Source organism: Corvus brachyrhynchos, unplaced genomic scaffold, assembly GCF_000691975.1.
Source record: "Corvus brachyrhynchos isolate BGI_N302 unplaced genomic scaffold, ASM69197v1 scaffold142, whole genome shotgun sequence".
NCBI lineage: Eukaryota > Metazoa > Chordata > Aves > Passeriformes > Corvidae > Corvus > Corvus brachyrhynchos.
Genome location: NW_008237226.1, coordinates 11,112,177 through 11,112,583, shown reverse-complemented (window position 1 = coordinate 11,112,583; position 407 = coordinate 11,112,177).

Here is a 407-nt window from a genome sequence, read left to right as displayed (position 1 = left end):
CGCCCCGCACCCGGCGGTGCCCGTCCAGCCAGGGGCTGCCAGGCCGGCAGCGGAGGAGCGCGGTCCCCACGCAGGGAGCAGAGGCTTCGCCCCGTTTACTGATGGATGGCAATTTCTAGCTTTCCCTCCCAGGCGTTCCCCGTTTGAATCTGAGCTGTTGTTTAAAAGACACACCACCTGCTGCGTGCTGCCAGCGAGCGGGGAAGGAGGCACAAAGGCGGGGGATGGGAAGAAACAGCTTTGGCTGCTAACATAGAAGAGAAATTGAAAAAAATAATCTCTTTTCCCAGGAAGTGCCGGACTCGGGCGCCTTGTGGGAGGACGGAATGAAGTGAGTGGTCAGCACACACAGAGTGTGGGCAAAGAGGGTCTGTACACCCTTCCGTCTCCCGGTGTGCCAGGTTGGA